Source organism: Diceros bicornis, chromosome 3 (genome assembly GCF_020826845.1).
Source record: "Diceros bicornis minor isolate mBicDic1 chromosome 3, mDicBic1.mat.cur, whole genome shotgun sequence".
Classification (NCBI taxonomy): domain Eukaryota; kingdom Metazoa; phylum Chordata; class Mammalia; order Perissodactyla; family Rhinocerotidae; genus Diceros; species Diceros bicornis.
In genome coordinates this window covers 95,481,914-95,500,313 of record NC_080742.1, presented here as the reverse complement: position 1 = coordinate 95,500,313, position 18,400 = coordinate 95,481,914, and the positions used below count along the sequence as shown (strand labels likewise).

General features: G+C 44.0%; 2 non-coding genes across 2 annotated transcripts; both read right to left on the bottom strand.

Moving 5' to 3' along the window:
• Positions 1-5,901: 5,901 nt before the first annotated feature.
• On the bottom strand, positions 5,902-5,973 carry TRNAC-GCA (transfer RNA cysteine (anticodon GCA)). Its single transcript has one exon. It is a non-coding gene; the product is annotated as a tRNA-Cys (tRNA).
• A 1,110-nt stretch (positions 5,974-7,083) lies between these two features.
• TRNAC-GCA (transfer RNA cysteine (anticodon GCA)) lies at positions 7,084-7,155 on the bottom strand. Its single transcript has one exon. It is a non-coding gene; the product is annotated as a tRNA-Cys (tRNA).
• Positions 7,156-18,400: the final 11,245 nt, after the last annotated feature.

The window sequence follows — 18,400 nt, the reverse complement described above, 5'->3', positions numbered from 1 at the left end:
CAGTGCAACAACACATTCGATCTGTTGAGAGGAAATGACAGCCAACTTAGCATTCTGTTCCCAGCTAAACTATTCTTCAAGAACAGACAGAAGCTGAGAGAGTTTACTGCCAACAGACCCTCACTAAAGAAAATTTTAAAATATGTACTTTATTTTTATTTTATTTTATTTATTTTTCCCGCAAAGCCCCAGTAGATAGTTGTATGTCATAGCTGCACATCCTTCTAGCTGCTGTATGTGGGACGCGGCCTCAGCATGGCCGGAGAAGCGGTGTGTCAGTGCGCGCCCAGGATCCGAACCCGGGCTGCCAGCAGCAGAGTGCGCGCACTTAACCACTAAGCCACGGGGCCGGCCCTAAAATAGGTACTTTAGAGAAAAGTAAAATGATCCCAGATGGGAGGTCTGAGACACAAGAAGGAACGTTGAACAAAGAAATTGGTAAATATGTAAGTAAATTTAAAAATCACTTAGACAATGTTAATGTCTAATTTATAAAGTTTTTTTAAAAGCTAGGACTAAATACTGGTTAACAATGACATATAAGGAATGAGGTGATAAGAGTTAAAGTATCTTTATGAAATTTGGAAGGAGGAAAAAGATACTGATTAACTTTAGACTTCTAAAATTTGCATGCTGAAATTTTGAGTGTATTATTTTAAAAGTTGTGGTTTTGCCAAGAAAAGTGGATAAGGGAATGGAGGGCATCTGCCAGGAGTCTTGCTAAACACTCATTAATTCTAATTATTTGTTGATTCTTTTGGAGTTCCTATGTATATGATCATATCATCTAAGAAATTTAAACGTTTTATTTCCTTCTTCCCGATCCTTATGTATTTTATTTATTTTCCTTACCTTACTGTACTGGCTAGTATAATGTTGAATAAAGGTGTTGATAGTAAATATCTTCTCTCATTCTGATTTTAAGTGAAAAGCTTTCAACATTTACCATTAACTATATGTTATGGAGTATACTTTTTATAAATGGTCTTTATCAAATTAAGGAATTTTCCTTCTATTTCTAGTTTGCAAAAAAAAGTTTATCACAGATTGATGTGGAATTTTATCAAAACTCCCTTTTTTTACATCTATTGAGATAATCATACAATTTTTCTCCTTTAGTCTATTAACGTGATGAATTACACTTATGCTTTTTGTAAAATTAAACACACTTTGCATTCCAGATATAAATCCAACTTGATCATGAAGTTCTATCATATTTATATATGTGTGGAGCTAGCCAGATAATAATTTATTTAATTTTCCGTAACTACATTTATGAGGGAGATTGGCCTGTACTATTTTATACTGTCTATCTTGGGTTTTGGTATCAAGGCTGTGCCAGTCTCACAAAAGTAGTTGTAGAATGCATACATCTTTTCTATTCTTAGAAAGATTTTTATGTAAAAATAGTTATTATTTTTTTAAGTATGTGATAAAACTCACCAGCGAAACCATTTTATCTGAAATTTTTTGTGGAACAATTTTCAAATAATTGTTTTAATAAAATAACTATTTAAAACTTAGAGCACCGTTCAGCTTTTCTGTTTTTTCTCATGTCAGCTTTGATAAGTTGTAGTGTTTTTTGAGTTCTTGCTCAGTTTCACCATAGCATAGTGGTAAAGTCCTTGGACTCTTAAGACATGAAGTATGGGTTCAAATTCTGGATCCTACCTGAGTGACCTGGTGAAGTTGTTTAACTCTCAGTCTTGGTTGTGCCATTTATAGAATGGACATGATAATAGAAATGAGCACAATGGTAGTGCTAGTTTGTGGAGCTGTTATGAGGATTAAATACATTAATATTTTTAAAGTACGTAGAATAGTGCCTGCCACATGGTAAGTACTTTGTACGTGTTTGTTAAATAGATTTAATGTTTTTTGTATACTATTTTTCATAATGTTCTATAATCACTAATTTAAAGTCAAAAGAATCTGCGGTTTTTCTTTTTTATTCCTGATATTGGGGGTTTTTTTTCTGCTTTCTTATGTGTCTTATCAGTTTTACCAGGGGTTAATCAATCTCACTTTTCTTTTCAAAAAACAACTTTTGGCTTTGTTAATCCTCCCTACTGTGTGTTTGTTTTCTATTTCATTAATTTCTGCCCTTTTATTTCCTTCTTCTCTCATAGTGTTCTTTTATCCAGTTTTTTACTAGCTTCTTGATATGGATTCTTAGTTTATTTTTATTCTTTTCCAGTACATTGCTCAAAGCTATAAGTATTCCTCTAAATGCTGATTTAGTGTCCATCAAAGGATGAATGGATAAAGAAAATGTGAGATACACACACAGGAATACTATTCACCATTAGGAAGAAGGAAATCTTGCCATCTGTGACAACATGGATGAATCTGGAGGGCATGATACAAAGTGAAAAAAGCCAGACTAAAAAAAGGCAAACACTCTATGGTACCATTTATGTGTGGAATTTAAAAAAAAAAAAAAGTCAAATTCATAGAAACAGAGAGTAGATTGGTTGTTGACAGGGCCTGGGGGTGGGAGAAGTAGGGGGATGTTGGTTAAACAGTAGAAACTTTCAGTTATAAGACGAATAAGTTCTGAGGATCGAATGCACAGCATGGTGACTATAGCCAATAATACTGTATTATATACTTGAAATTTGCTAAGAGAGTAGATATTAAGCCTTCTCACCAAAAAAAAAAGAAAAGTAACTATATGAGATGATGGGTGTGTTAATTAACTTGATTGTGGTAATCATTTCCCAATGTATATGTGTGTCATAGCATCATACTATACGCTTTAAATACATTACAACTATTTGTCAACTATACCTCAATAAAGCCGGGTAGGAAAAGAAACTAAACGAAAAATTCTCAATTATTCATGGTGTTTTTGTCTCCTTCTATTAATTAATGAGAAAGATACGTAAAAATTTCTCACTCTAATTCTAGATTTGCTTATTTCTCTTTGTTATTCTGTCAAATTTTTGAAGCTATATTACTAGAAGCTACATATTTTGAAGCTATATTACTAGAAGCATAAAAATTAGGAATTCTTATATCTTTCTGGTAAATTCAGCCTTTTATTATTAAGTAACCTTTTTTCTCTAATATTTCATGTCTTAAAGTCTATTTTGTCTGATAATAAGATACACCTGCTTTCTTTTTGTTAATGTTTTGCAAGTCATATATTTTTTCATTCTTTTACTTTCAATCTTTCTGTATTCCTAAGTTTTATAGATGTGTCTTCTGTAAATAGAATATAGTTGGTTGGTTGTTTTAACTCAATATGACAATCTTTGTCTTTTAATCTGGGGCTTTTAATTTATTTACTTTTAATGTAATTGCTGATGTATTTATATTCAAATCTACCACCTTATTTTGTGCTTTCAATTTGCATCACTTATTGAAAGTGTTTGTGTTTTTCTCTCCTTCTTCCTTTTTTTGTTTGATTGATTGGGGTTTTTATAATGCCATATTTCCCTCTGTTAGTTTGAAAAATATAAATGCTATTTCTTCTATTTTAGTGGTTATATTAGAAACTCCATACACATAGTTATTTCCCAAAGTCTATAGTTAACCAACAACTTACCCTCCTCTCAGGTAATACAAGCATCTTAGAACATTTAACTCCATAACTTCCCTCCTAACTTATATGTGGTTTTTGTTTTTTGCATTATTCCATAAGTTGTTTTAACCTCATTATTGCTATTTTTTATACAGTCAATGTTCACTTAGATTTATTCATATATTTACTATTTCTTTGCCTCTTTCTTCCTTCCAACATCTCAACCCTTCTGTCTAGATCATTTAGAATATACCCTTTAGAATTTCCTTTAGTGCATACCTGCTGTTGACAAATTCTTTCAGTTTTTGTTTGTCTGAAATTGTCTTTATTTTACCTTCACTCATGAAGGATATTTTACCTAAGTATAGTATTTTGTGTTAACCGTTACAGTATTTCAGTGTACACAATTCCACTGCCCTCTGGCCTTCATTGCTGCTCTTGAGAACTCAGTTGTCAATCTAATAGGCCCTCCATTGAAAAGTAATATGTCTTCTTGTCATGATGCTTTTAAGAGGTTCTTGTTGTCTCTGGACTTCTGCAATTTTACTATAGTAACTCTAGGTATGGATTTAATCTTGTTTACTATGTTTGAGATTCATTGAGATTCTTGAATGTGATGAGCGACGTCTCGCATTAGTTGTGAAATAGTGTCAGCCATTGTCTCCTCAGACACTGCATCTACTTCATTCTCTCTCATTTCTTCTTCCAGGACTTCACTTAAGTGTGCATTAGACCTTCTCATTGTATCCTCTATATTTATTACTGTCTATTCTGTATTTGCCATACTTTTGTCTCTCCATGCTTTATAATGGATAATTTTTCTTCCCAATGTTCTAACTCTCTGATTTTTCTCCTTGGCTGAAACTATTCATTGAGTAGAACATAGACATATTCATTGAGTTTTTATTTTAGCTATTGATTTTTAGATATAAAATTTCTATGTTGTTCTCTTTTCAAATCTCCTTAGTTACTTCTTATACTTTCCAGTTTCCTATTGAAATTTTTAAGCTTGTCTTTTATCTTCCAGAACACAGCAAACATTGTTATTTTACAGTGTGTTTCTGGCAGGTCTAATATAAAAAATTCCCATGTTTAGTTCTTTGGTCTGTTGTTTTCATTGATTTTCGTTGATGGTTTTTTTGCTTCCCTGTGTACGTAGTTATCCTTGACTATGTGTTGAACATTGTATTCCAAAATTTATTTGTAGAACTAATGTGTAGTGATGGCAATACCTTCCTTCATTTGGTTTTTCCAAGTATCTGAGGGGCTCTAGCAGTCAGGATACCTTCAAGGTATTGAGTTTTCTGGGCCATTCAGATGTCACAAAGATCAGCAGTGGCTGTTTCCTTTCGGTTCACTCTTACTTCTCAGAATCCTAGCCCAAAGCCAGAGATGGTTTCACTAGTGTCCCTACTCTAGGTGGGCCCAGAATTTTGACTTCTATCCCCCTCACCCTGAGAGGCTTTCAAAAGTTCCACTTAGCCTCTCAGCTGCCTCTTCTGGACTGGAAAACACGCTCAGGGCCAAAGCAGCCTCCACTGTGGAGATTTAACTTTCCATTTCTCATCCTTCCCAAATCTCCATCCAGAATTTCCTGTCTAACTAGTTAGCTCTTTGATGCTTTCAATGAGATGTTTGTAATATTTTCTGAGCTTTTTTATGTCTCCTCATAGGAAAGATTATCTCAAATTACCTTGTTCATTAAGGAGCATGGAGATTCCTCATCAGGATTTTTTATACCATTTATATGTCTTAAATATTTTATCTGAATTTTGAAAAATTATTATATAGAGTCTACTTCTAGGCATTCTCCCCAAGGAAGTACTGACCCAGGTTAAAAAAGAAAAAAATGGTAGGAGAGAAAGGAGGGAGAAGTGGAATCAAGTGGTCCAAGTCTGTGGTAGATGCAGCACCACTAAGAAATTCCCAGGGAGAGGACAGAGGCTTTGCTTTTGATATGGTTCTCAAATCCTTACAGTCATCTCTGGAAAGCAGGAAGATGGATATCCATACTGCACAAGTAGTAGCAGCAAGAACAAAGAGCCAGCCTTCTTCCTGGAGATTACAGCCAGGTTGAGTAAATGAGAGTTTTAGAGAAAGTAAGTGAAGTCCTCATGCAGGCCATGAAAGGCGACAGTCCCCAGGTAGAGGTGGGAGTGGGCTGGGCTAACTTCATCAGCCTCTTCAGGGAAATCTGAAATCTGACGCCAGTAGCTGCTGTTTGGATGATAATCATGAGAGCTTTCTTGGAGCTGTTCCTGATATAGACCCTAAGTTTTTATCACAAGACAAAGCACATTATTTAATGGTTAAATGTGTCAGGAAGGGTTAGAAATTCCAGCACCTGCTTCAGTAATTTAAAAGGGGAGAGAAGTAGGGGGCACCTGGATTTGAACCAGGGACCTCTTGATCTGCAGTCAAATGCTCTACCCCTGAGCTATACCCCCACCTGCATATGACCTTTCATTAGAACATTTTCACCCATGGTACTACACCCAGGATACCTATGTGTCTATATTTCACTGTTTTTCTGCATGTCCCAAAAGGTGGCAAATCTTCTTTGCTATAGTCCACTCTCCCCTCTTCCCCTCTCCAACCTTATCTAGTCCTCCTCTCCAGCCCTCCTCTTCCTCAAGTTGTGGTAATGGCACCAGCCTTTACACCTGGAAAGGTCTTTTGAGTCTATACTAGTGTTTCTACCTGAGCCGGCACAAAGTTATCAGGACAAGAGCTGTTGGTTCCAGGTCTTCATTGAACCTCACATTTAGGGAAGGGAGAGCCTCCTCCATACTCTAAGGCCTCAAGGAGGGTGCTCATTGTTTCACTCATTCATTCAGTCACTCAACAAACACTCACAGATCATGTTAGTTGCCAGGCCCAGTCATCCATGTTGAGGACATAGAGACAAATGAAACATTGTCCCTGTTCCCCAAAGAGTCTTAGTCCAAATAGGAGAAAAACCCATGAACCAAAATATTTCCAGAGAGTGGCAGAAGCCCAGGCAGAGAACTGTGGGAGCAGGGAGTAAGGAGCTACTCTGCCTGGGGAGTCAGGAGCGGCTTCCTGGAGGAAATGGACAAGGAGGAGTTTGCCAGACGAAGAAGCTGAGGAGGCTTTCAGGCCAAGGGAAGAATAAGAACAAAGATAAAACAAAAATGGATCAAGTGTGTCTGGAACTCAGTGGGGCTTGAGATTGATGTCACATGGAAAGTGTGCTCATCATCCCAGGAAACGTTTGGATTCCTGTTAATGCAATGAGTGGGACTCACAGCCACTGTTACTGGGGGAAGGGCCGTGACCCACAACATGACTTGCTATGACCACAGTTAATCCCCGAAACCTCCCCTCTGTTGTCTAATTCTAGAGATGAGGACACAGGTTTGGCCAGAACAGAACCCATGTGCAGACAGCACCAGAGCACAGCATTTGTCCTAGAACACAGGACAGTCAATATGGGAATTGAGGTGCCATCAGGGACTAGAGGCCAATATGGGTGACGAGAGCAATCATTTGCCTCCTCCTTATTTACTACTTCACAGCTAAAAGTGACCTCAGCAAGGGGGCACCCGGATTTGAACCAGGGACCTCTTGATCTGCAGTCAAGTGCTCTACCCCTGAGCTATACCCCCAAGCCTGCTTTTAGGCCTTAATTACACCTCTTGAACTGTGCAGCTGACTACTGTTCTTGGACTCCTACAGGCAAGCTCCCAGGAGCAGGCAGTCTGCCCCATGACAGTCTGGCTCTCACTGTCGTCTATAGACACCTACCAACCAGCTTCTATGTGCCAGGCTCATCCTTCCTTCTTCCATTTTCTCCTCCTCACTCTCCGGCTCTGCTTACCTCTGCCACCCCTGCTCTGTCTTCACTGCAGTGGGCAGTCATTGGCTTCCCCAGCCTAACGGAGCTCTGTTCCCCTCCTCTCCTCCTGCACTAGAGCACTGAGGAGCAGAGAGGTCTCTGCATGGATAGAGGAGCAGGTCTGGGCCAAGAATCTGGCCAGGACACTGCAGCCTGAGACACAGATGACCCCCTTTCTCCCTTTCCACCATATGCTTCATTCACTCAGCCCCTTTCACCCACTCAACCTGCTAAATATTGTGGAGGAATAAGGTGAAGCAGCCCCAGATTCCCTCTGGAGGAGAAAACTGATTTGGGGAGAGGGTGGGACACTGGGATAGCTTGCTTGTGAGCCCCCAGAGCATGGAAGATGATGGGCTCCAAGACTTCAGAGCAGACGCAGGCAGCTCAGTGTGGGCTGAGAATGGGGAGTAAACCAGGGGAGGGGGCTGCTCTCTAATCTGAAAGGCTGGGCGATGGTGTGGGACAGAGCCAGAGAGAGCTCTCCGCCCTCCATTAATGGAGAAGCTGAAAAAGGTCTTGAGACCCCTATCAACCCTCCCCAGTGCCCGTCCCTCTCCATCCTCTCTCCCCACAGAAGCTGTCTCCAATAATGATACGCACAGGGCTTTAGGGATGTAGCTGTTTTGTCCAGAAATACTGAGAAGATCCTAGACCTCCTGTGGGTTGTGCCAAGTTTACCTAGCACCTGAACTGATACCATACTCACTGTGTTCGCCTCTCTTCTCAAGGCCTCTTCGACATACCAGAATTGGCCAGAGCCTCCCTCCATTGACCCAAGGGGTGATACTTTCAGTTACCACTGACTGCAGGGAAAGGGGGTGGCAACCAGCCAGCCAGCACAGCTGACAGAGCAGGAACTGGCCCCTGACGGGGCGTCCTGGGGCCCACCCCCTGACTATAAGGAGCCTCTCCCTCCCAGGTAAACTCAGGTGAGCCCAGCCTGGTGAGAACCTTCCCCCTGGCAGAAACCTGGCAGTGAGGCCACTGGTGCCTCCTGCTCCACACAGGACCCCTACCCAGACGTCATCCTTTCCCACCCCCATCATGATGGGTGCTACTCCAGCCGCTCTGGGAAGAAGACTTGTTTGAGCAGCTGTACTAGGAAATGGGCCCGAGGGACTGAAGTAGCCCAGGGTTGTGCCCCGGGTCAGGGAGTTGGGGGGCAGGGATGTAGAAGGAGCTGATGTCAGCCCTGAAGGAGGGGAACCTCTGCCTAGGCTTGGCGCCTTGGGAGATGGGGCAACAGGGGAGACCCAGAGAGAACACATCATGACAACAGTCTGTGGGAGAGGCACAGCCACTGATACCTGGGTGGGGAAGGGACAGGTCTTTGACGTTGTTTTAGTTAATTGTGGTTTCCAAGAAAGAAGTCATAGCTAAATACAGTCGAAATTTTAAATTACCCAGGAAAGCAAGAAACGTGGGTTCCAGGCCCTGCGGGGCTGTGCAGTTTTCAGCCGGAGGAAGTGAGTTCCAGCACAGCGGCGACCACAGCAGCAGCCAAGAGACGACAGGATAGGAGAGTCCTCTGCCCATTTGTTACACACAATGTTCAAAGGGTGCTGTCACTGCTGCTTTATGTTGAGGAAAAACTGATAATTTTTACATTGTTATACCATAAAACAGAAATATTTCATTTTTACATAGCAAATTTCATAAATTCTTTATTGTTATGTCATATTTACAACAGTAGAAGACAATTGATTTCTTTCTGAAATTGAGGACTGGCACTGTGACTTTTTTTTTAGGCAAAAATTTCTTAGATATGACACTAAAACCTGGGTTGATAAATTGGACTTCATCAAGATTAAGAACTTTTGCTCTTTGAAAGACACTGTTAAGAGAATGAAAAGACAAGTCACAGGCTGGGAAAAAGTGTTTGCAAACCAGATACATGTGATACAGGACCCGGACCCAGAAATATATAACGAGCTCTCGAAACTGAATCATAAATAAACAAACAACCCAAATGAAACAACGGACAAAAGATCTGAACAGACACTTCACGGAAGAAGCCATATGATGGCAATAAGCACATGAAAGTCTGCTCAACATCATCAGTAATTAGGGAAGTACCAATTAAAACCACAATGAGATACTATGACATTACAGTAGAATGTAGATCAGAAAGACTGACCAGAGCGAGGGTTGGTGAGGATGGGGAGCAACTGGAACATTCATACACTGCTGTGCAAATGCAAAATGGTGCAACCACTTTGGAAAACAGTTTGGCAGTTTCTTAAAAAGTTAAACATACACGTAGCATATGACCCCACTATTCCGCTCCTAAGTATTTACCCGAGAGAAAAGAAAGCACATATCCGTGCACTTGTGTGCCGAAGGTTCACAGCAACTTTATTAGTTAAAGCCCAAAACCAAAAACAACTCAAATGTTTATCGACAGGTGAGAGGATAAACAAATTGTGGTGTATGCATTCAATGGAATACTTCTTGTCAATAAAAATGAACTATTGACACAACAATAAAGATAAATCTCAAATAATTATCTTGAGTGAAAGAAGCCAGACCAAAAAAAGACAGTACCTATGGAATGATCCATTTACATAAAATTCTAGAAAATGCAAACTAGTCCTTGGAGACAGAAAGCAGACCAGTGTTGCCTGGGGCCATGGCAGTATTTTAAGGGCTGATATTTTACTTGGAGAAAGAAGGTAGAGAGGTAGGAGATTCTCAGCTCCAACTTGGACATAGTCTGCTTCATCTCTCTCCCACTTTACCCTCCCTTCCCCAAAGCACTGCGGCCTCCCACCACCCTCTTGTCTCCCATCAGCGGCCACCAGCACCAGCGTAGAGCATTTGCTTTCACACCTGGAAGCAAATTCATCTTCTTATCCAGGAAAAGTGAAGCACCCCAGAACTGATTCATTCAAGCCCTTGGTGTCACTGATAGTTCTGCAATCCACTATCTCCGTCCCTGGGCATCTGGGTGATTCTCCCCCTTCTCATCTTTTGAGCCTCTCAAAGGTGCCCTGAGAGGCTGTTCCAGGACCCTGAGGCCAGCTGAGCAGTTGACACCATTGGCTCTCTCCTCTGACAGCTTGTCAAGCTCCGTGTGAGTCTTCACGTACCTCTCACACCCAGGGCATGACCCCACCTGCCCATCCCCTTCTAGCTGTCCCTCTGTCTTTCAGTAACTTCTCCTTCTCAAAAGTTCGCACCTCCCACTTGCACAACTCCCTTCCTGGCCTCATCGCCGTCGTTGTGCGGCCTCCAGGATGCCCCCTCACCAGCACCAATGATTGGGGCCTCTGCCCCTCCACTCCCTGCTCCAGGCCTGCATCTCTGGTTGTGTTTGGTGGTCTCAGCCTCCGTGTTGATGAGCCTCCCCCATCCCTGCTCCCTCAGTGCCTTAACCTCAGTTCCTCTTTGGCCAGAGGACACAGCTGGGACCTGATCATCACAGGAAACTGCCCTACCTCCAGAACTGTGAACCCTGAAGTTCCCCACCCCCACTTCAATCTCTGATCCTCCCCCCACCACGTCCGCACTCCTCCCTCGGACCTTCTCCCTCCCTTGCCCCCGGTAGTTCAGCTAGTCCTGGCCTCGTTGCCTTCCTACCCACCACAGAGTCATGGTTGGCCCTTTTGTTCTCAGCTTCCTCGGCTGTTCTCAGGGGTCCCAGAGGGGTAGGACAGTGGGGGCTAAAGCTGCTATAAGCTCCTGATTCTGGAGGAACCTATATTAATCATGTTTTTTATTTTATGTATTTTATGATGTTTTGACATCTTGGGGCTTTCATGGATGGGGAAGGGACTGCCCCTCCCAGGGTTAGCTAATTCCTAGAGAGAGCAAATGCTTGCCTACAAGCATGCCTTTAATGCGCAAACCAACCAAAACCCTTGCACACCCTCATCTGCATCCTTTTTCAGGCTCTTGCAGTCCAGAGCTCTATCCCACTGCCCTAAATCACCCCAGGGCCAGGCACTGGACAACTAGGGACCACACCTATAGTCCAGGGCCTGCCGAATCATTCAAACCATCCAATCCTAAGCCTGCTTACACTGCTTTGCCCATTGCCCATTCCTTCCCATGAAAACCACAACAAAGGCTCCTGCCAGTGCTCTCCGCGCACCCCCTGCCCCGCCCCCAACTCCTTCTGTCTCCTGACCTACGCTGGTGCTTCCCCATGTGGCCCTGTGCGGCCCCCAGTGACCTTCCTCTTGGAAACTGTGAGTGGCGAACTACATTATCAGTGGCAGTCATCTGATCTGTTGGCCTCACCATGTTTGAATAACAACAAAACCTTAGGTCCTTTTTGAAACAGAGCCAACAAGTGCAGACAAAACCTTGGCCTCAAGGACTCCTGAGAAGACAGAGAAGTGAGCAGAGGTGAACTGAAACCTCTGCCCCCCACAACATCATCCTCAGAGCATTCGGACCCTCCTCTTAGATCTAAAGGTGTCTCTGTGTCTTCACCAGTCATTGCTCTTCCTTTTCTACTAGGCCAGGCTCTACTTGTCCCTCTCCCTTGTCCCAGGACATCTGTGTCAACAACTAGAAACAGGAAAATCACTCTGCTCAGTTCTGGACACTGCTGTCAGGGAAATGGCTGTCTAACCTTTTGCCTTTGCACCAAAATCTTTCTAAAATTGAAAATGGGATACCCCAGACCAAAGATCTTCATAACATAGAGCCAAGTACTCTACCACTGAGCTCTAGCCCCACCTGAAATAAGCTATCTTATTAGTACGTTTCACACGACCAGCCACCACCAAGGCTCTAACGATGCACTAACTGTCCTGAGCCCTCGTGTCAGCTCCTCAAGAAGCTGAGAGGGAAGTGATCGCAGGGGACCACACTGCCTGCCATCCACCTCCTCCCACCACGCAGTCGCTTAATCTAATCACCCTAATCACCCGTCGATCACGACAGTCGCACCCAGAACTCCTGTCTTCTCTCAACATTCCTGAATCTCCAAAATGGGTGGGTTCAGTGCAAAAGAGAGCCCCTTGCTTACAGAGCTTAATACTTACCGGCTGAGTTACCATCCTTCTCATCCTTGGCACAAACTTGGCCCACAATTCATTAGGCTCCCTGTTGTCCATCTGGGAGTGAGGCACTGCACTGGCCAGTCATTGGTAACCCCTCGTCTGGGACCCAGCTTCACGTGAGCCTGCTCTGGAAGCAGAGACCTCTTCCTGCCCTGAGGTCTGTCTGCACCCCAACGTCCAGGTCCCAAGGAGTGCCTTTGCTGCTGGGAGATTCTCCACAAGGACATCACCCTCTGGCCACTCCCTTCCCCAAACCTCCCTCCACTGACCTCCAGTCATTTCTCTGCTTTCTCAGGCCACCGCTATCATCCTGTTTGGGGAAGGACACCCAGGTCAGGGGGAGGATGGTGGGGATGAAGCTGCCATGAATTCTGGTCTCAGGGGGAACTGAGTTATCGTGTGAAAACAAAATGGACTCCTAGCAAGAGAATGAAGTGAGTATATTGTAATAATAATGATAATAATTAGGGCCCTGGAGTCAGAGAACTGGGCTTGACTCCAGACCTGACTTTCTATCATGGTTTTACCACTTACCAGCTGTGGGATCCTAAGTAAGTCATTTAACCTCTTTGAGCCTCTATTTCCATATCTTTAAAGTGGGAACAACAAGAGTACCTGTTCTTGTGGTTGTTATGGATGTGAAATGAGATGAGTCACTTAGAAGTACATGGAGCAAAGTAAGCAACAGACATTACTCTCAGTACTATTGATAAAATGTTACAAAATTAAAAAACAAACAGCATCAACAGCAAAGATTCTTTGATAAACTCTCTGTTATCACAATGCCCCTTAAAATGGTAAAGAATTGGAAACTACGTAAATGCCCAAACTTAGGGGAACGTGTGAGACAAGGTATGCCAGGCACAGCATGGCCTCTCCTGTCTCCCCAGCCCATCTCCACAACCAGTGCTTCCCCCGGCCTGGCAGGACTGTTCCCCACTCCACCCCCACACTCCGCAGATAGACCCTTCTGCACTGGAACTGTTCTCCTTGATTGAGCAGAGCTTGCAGATCATTGCCTCTGTGGAGACTCCATGCCCATTGCCTCTGCTCTGGCTCCCCTGGGGCTTCGCACACACCTCCATCATCCCACACATCACACACGTCTCTATATTCCCGGAAGCTGGACCTGTGCCGGGAAGTAAGGCAGGGGCTGGGACAACATGGCAAGTACCATCAGCGCACTGTCACACTTGGGCCTTAGACTTAGAGAACTTGGCGGTTGGAGGAGGAGGAGAGTCCAGCCTGCCACATGCAATCTGCTTCTTATGGTGACTGATAAAAATGGAGGTTGCAGGTAAGCTGTGTGAAAGAAGGGATGTCCCCGGGATACCTGAGCGGGAAGTGTGGGTGACAATGCAGTTTCACCGACGTGGAATGTGATTGTCTCCACCTGGGAAGCCGTCCAGGAGGCCCCTCAGACAGCTGCTCACCGTGTGGGACACCTGGCTTGCTGTCCTTCCTTCCACCCTGAGTGAGCTCACCCTTACAGCAGCTAATTTCTCCTTGCCCCGCCCAATGCTCATCCACAGCCCCCATTCATCACACACAAGTCAGATATTTAGCTGGACACGGGTGCTGCTCCACCTGTGGTTATAACATTGACATACTTCCATACTGATGTCTCAGGTCACCCCAGCCCACCTGAGCTGCCAGCCACCCATCTCCCAAGATACAATAACTAAAGAAAATGAGGCTGCCTTGGCAGGGGGCTTCAAGGACTCTGCTCCATCACTGTGGTCACCATCCTTCTGAATGCTTAGCTCATTGTTAAATCTTTTGAATATCACTGTCACATGTTCTCACAATAAATTATCACAATATGAATACTTACCTAGCAAGTCTTGTTCTACCTGGCTGTTAGACAGTTTATATTATTTTAACTCTTGAGCTGCTGGTAGGTCTTCAAGCTCCAGCAAAAGCCTCCCAAAGCCTCTACTGGAGGCCAGGCTGAGGATGCACAGGTGCAAAGGCATTAATTGGTTCTAACCGAAGCATTGGAGGTGCAGTTCAATGGCAGTGCATTTGCCTGCAGGGTAACAGCGGCAGACCTTGGTGCCTGTCACCTGTCTTGTCCTGTTTTGCTCACTAAAGTAGGCACTGCCATTCTCGTTCCTCTCATGCTGGACCAGAAGCCCTCCACCCCACCACACTGCAGACCCAAGGACTCACCCCTCAGCCTGCCCATGTGCTGACACTGTGGTCCACATCCCACGTGGCCTTGGGTGAAACTGCACTTTCCACATGTGTAGCTCTTATTTCAATCCATCCAACGTTCATTCGTTGATTCAACAAATATTTATTGAGCATCTACAATGCACTGGGCACAGTTCCAGGTGCTGGGAATAGACAAAGTCTAAGACAGTTAATGTCCCTGCCCTTGTAGAGCTTATATTCTAGGGGAAGAGGTAGGTGATAAACAATTTAACAACAACCAAAATATAATATAAACTTATATTATACTAATATAAAGATACAATATAAACTTCAGGTTGTGACAAGGGCCAGATGGAAACACGAATTGGGTAAGCAGATAGGTGACTACAAGGGTAGAGGTACTATTTTAGATGGAGTCATTGGGGAAGCCTCTCACAAGCAGCATTTGAATAGAATTGAGTGAGTGGGCAAGACAGGAAAGGCTCTAGGGGATGAACGGTCCAAACAGATGGAACAGTAGAGGCTAAGACCCTGAAAAGGGAAAGAGCTTGAAGTGCTGTGAGAACAGAAAGAAGATCAATGTGGATGCAGCAGAACAAAGTGGGAAATGGCCGATGATGGGCTTGGAGAGATAGGTGAGCCACAAGCTCCTCGCTGGTAAATTTCTATTTCAATCTGTGTGATGAGAAGCCGTCGGAGCTTTGGAGCAGGAGAGGGACATGGTCGGAGCTCATTTCTAAAATATCACTCTGGCTGCTAGGGTGAGAATTGATTGGAAGGGAGAAGAGTGCAACCCAGGAAATCACACTGGAGATTGTTGGGGAACCGTGGAGCTGATGAGAGATGGTCGGGCACAGGAAGTACTTTGAAGGTAGAGCAGGGAAGAGTTACTGCTGGACTGGATGTGAAATGTGAGGGCAGAAGGCGAGTCAAGAACCAGGCCTAGGTTTTTAGCCTGAGCCCCCGGGTGGATGGTGGCTCCTTTGCTGGGCTAGAGTAGGATTAGGAAGGAGCAGATTTGGGTGAGGGTGGGAAATCAATAGTTCTATGATGGATGAATTAGATAGAGATTCCCATTAGATATCCAATGTCAGGTAGATATTCCAGTCTGCAGAGTAAGGAGTGGTCCAGGCTAGGAATGTAATCTGGGAGTCATCATCATGTAAACGGAATTTGAAGCCATGGAATTAGGAGTTAGACAGAGGCGACAAGAAAGCCCAGGACACCGCCCTGTGTGCACTAACATTTCAAGGCTGGTGAAAGAGGGGTGACAGCCAGTGGGGTGGGATGAATGTGAGTGCAGGCTCTGGAAAGCTTAGTCTTCACACGTTTGGAGGAGGGAGTGGTCATCCTTGCAAAAGTGTGAGAGGAGTAAAAGTAAAAAGTGAAAAGAGGAGAGAGAATTGGCCTCCCGCATTGGCAAGACATTGACCAAATATAGGTCACCGATGACCTCGATAAAGGCTGTTTCCACGGAGCAGGTACAATGAAAGCTGGATTGGAGTGGGATGTAAGGAAGTGGAGTCAGTGAGTACAGAGGATCCTTCTGAGCAGTTTTGCTGGGAAAGTGGAGCAGAGAAACTGGGCAGGAACTGCAGCGGTCATGGGATCAAGAGAGACATTTTTTTATTATTATTATTGATGTCTTAATAGTTTATAACATTGTGAAATTTTAGTTGTACATTATTGTTTGTCAGTCACCATATACATGCCTCCCTTCACCCCTTGTGCCCATTCCCCAACCCCCTTGCCCCTGGTAACCACCATACAGTTCTCTCTGTCCATGTGTTGGTTTATATTCCACATATGAGTGAAATCATGTGATGTTTGTCTTTCTCTAAGAGAGATTTTTTTTAAAGATGATGATATTAAGGCATGCTTGTATGCCTATGACCATAATCCCATAGAGAGGAAGAAAATGTTGATGCAGGAGACAGAAGACATAATCACAGTGGGGCCCTTGAGAAGGGAAGACAGGAATTTAACTTACAAGTGATAGATGAGAATGAAAACACTTCATAATAGAGGGGAAGACAGATTATATGAATACAGTCGGAGACTGGTTGTTTGGGATTGATGGAAGAAAGGTGAAGATGGTTCTCAACCGATAGCATCAATTTCTGAATAGTCAAGATATTCAACTACAATAGAAGGTAGGGAGGAATTGTTGCGGACTTGAGAAGAGCGCGGAAGAGTTGAAGCACCCGTCTCCGAAAGTGAGAAAGCAAGTGTATCATACAAGGCTATTGGACTTGCCTAGCTATGTTCAAGGCCGACACGCTATCCTGGTCACAGGTAAATCTCGTCAGCAGTTGTGTGATATGATTTTTCCCTGGCACTGTCTGGCTGCTCAGATGTGGGCGTGGACTAAGTGAATACCTGAGTCGTGATTTTGCCAGGTAGGTACAATACAGGGAGAGAGGGACAAACAGGTAAGAGGATTTGCAAGAGAGTGGTTGATGAGCTGGGCCATGGGATCTCAGCTGTGTGGGCAGGGAGGAGAGGACACAGGGGCGAGATGGGTAGTGAAAAGCAATACAGGCAATGAAAAGAGGACTTGACAAGGTCAGAGGATAGAAGGTCATGGTCAGATACTGTGTTTGAAATCAAGACCTCAAAGGCAGTAGTATTATTGATAATAATAGCAAGATGTGCATCTCAGATTCCTACTTTGTATGCCACAGTGCTTAGCTTAGGGCCACCTGCCACGCACTGGGCTATGAGCCCCTTGAGAACAGGGATCCTTAATTCTCTTATGAATGCTCAGCCCTGAGCCAGAATCTGGGACATAGTAAGTGTTTAATAGATATTTGTTGAATGAATGAATGAATGAATGAATGGGAAATAAATCCTATATGAACAGCTCTGCTAAGTGCCCCCACCTCCTCAAAGTGGGAAATGGGAAAGCTCATTTGAGTTTAGTGCAGAACAAAGGACGGAACTCAGGCCAGGTGGTTCAACCACAAGTGAAAAACTCCAGGTACCTCCTTAAAACTTCAATGTTTTTCTGCAAGCTTTTATTCCTCAGAGCCTGGTGCTGACAAATTAGACTATCTCCATGTGCCCGCCTCTCCCTGAGCTGCTTCAACAAGGGCCTCCTTCTCAGAACTGCACCTGGAGAAGCTTGGGGGTGGGGAGCCTTAGGGAGGAGGGAGAGATTGTGTAAGAGACCGTGGAGGTCAGCTAAGGAGAAGGAGGATGGGGTGAAGAGGTGCCAGTGGCTGGTTCACGCCTTTTATTGAAAGTCTACCATGTTCCCATCTGTTCCAGGTGCTGGGGACCCCCAGCTGATTAAGAATCCATCTTGGCACTCAAGGAGCTCATGGTCCACAGAACTGTCCCCACTGCAGATTATCTGCCAAGGGACAATGTGAGCATCATCCTGGTTTCAGGTCGCCAGGACTGGGCTCTGCATCCAAGGCTAAGAGCCCTTCTGGGCTTGAGCTTCATGTGCAGAGCAACAAAGAGAAATTATTTTCTCCTTAATGTCCTTGTCCACAGCATGAGGGAGGGGGTTGAGAATGTTGCGAGGGCTGTGGGACTAGACCTCCAGGAGAGTAGATTGTTGAGAAGGAGCAATGCTTAGCCCAGCTCATCACATCATTATCACAACAGTCTATTGTCTCATCCTCCTCCGACCCCAACATTGCAGGGCCAGACAAGGTTTGGTTTTGTTTCAAGTTCCAATCTGATCACTCCCTCAAGTGGACATCTCTCGAGTCTGTTTACCCAGCATCCATTTCTCCAGCTCCTGAAGAATCTCCCATTTCTCCTAACCTCTTCTCCCAAATACTTTCCCCTGACAGACGAACTCTAAGGTGGGTTCTATGAGTGAAAAAAATA